This window comes from Ursus maritimus, assembly GCF_017311325.1.
Source record: "Ursus maritimus isolate PB19 chromosome X unlocalized genomic scaffold, ASM1731132v1 scaffold_X1, whole genome shotgun sequence".
Classification (NCBI taxonomy): Eukaryota; Metazoa; Chordata; class Mammalia; order Carnivora; family Ursidae; genus Ursus; species Ursus maritimus.
Window position 1 is genome coordinate 77,952,310 of NW_024423319.1, and position 1,420 is coordinate 77,953,729.

Here is a 1,420-nt window from a genome sequence, read left to right on the forward strand (position 1 = left end):
TATTCTGTCCCAAGGATCTATGTGGCTGTTTTTGTGCCAGCACCATACTATTTTGATCACTACAGCTTTGTAATATATATAACTTGAAATCTGAAATTGTGATGCCTCCAGCTTTTCTTTTAAAGTTGCTTTGGCTATTCAGGGACTTTTGTGGTTCCATACAAATTTTAGGATTGTTTGTTCTAGCTCTGTGAAAAATGCTGTTGGTATTTTGATAAGGATTGCATTAAATGTGTAGATTGCTTTAGGTAGTATAAACATTTTAACAGCATTTGTTCTTCCAATCCATGAGCATGGAATGTCTTTCCATTCCTTTGTATCCTTTTCAATTGCTGTCATCTGTGCTTATAGTTTTCAGAGTGCAGGTCTTTCACTTCTTTGGTTAGGTTTATTCCTAGGTATCTTATTATTTTTAGAGCAATTTTTAATGGGATTGTTTCCCTTAATTTCCCTTTCTGCTACTTCATTATTGGTGTATAGAAATGTAACAGGTATGTCCACAATGATTTTGTATTCTGTGACTTTACTGAATTAGTGTATCAGGTCTAGCAATTTTTTTGATGGAATCTTTCTGGTTTTCTATATAGAGTATCATGTCACGTGTAAATGGTGAAAGTTTTGCTTCTTGCTTGCCTATTCAGATGCTTTTTATTTCTTTTCATTGTCTGATTGTTGCAGCTAGGATTTCCAGTATTATGTTAAATAACAGTGGTGAGAGTGGACATCTCTGTCTTGTTCCTGAGTGTAAAGGAAAAGCTCTCAGTTTTTTTATTTTTTTCCCATTGAAGATGATATTAGCTGTGGGTTTCCATATATGGCATTTATTATGTTGAGATATGTTTTCTCTAAACTTAGTTTGTTGAGGGTTGTTATATGAATGGATGTTGTACTTTGTCAAATACTTTTTCTGCAACTATCAAAATGGCCATGTGGTTTTTATCCTTTTTTTATTAATGTGCTGTATCACAATGATTGATTTGCGAATATTGAATCACCTTCACAAGACATGAATGAATTACACTTGATCATGATGAATGATTTTTTAATGTATTGCTGGTATCAGTTTGCTCATATTTTATTGAGAATTTTTGCATCTATGTTCAGCAGGAATATTTGACTGTAGTTCAACTTTTCAGTGGAGTCCTTATCTGGTTTTGCTATCAGTGTAATATTGGCCTCATAGAGTGAATTTGGACCATTTCCTTCCTTTTCTATTTTTTCAATTATTAAAAAAGAATAGGTATTAAATATTCTTTATTTTTTTATTTTAATGTTTTTTTATTATACTATTATAGTCACCATACAGTACATCCTGGTTTCCGATGTAAAGTTCGATGACTCATTAGATGCGTACAACACCCAGTGCACCATGCAATACATGCCCACCTTAATACCCATCACCAGTCTATCCCATTCCCCC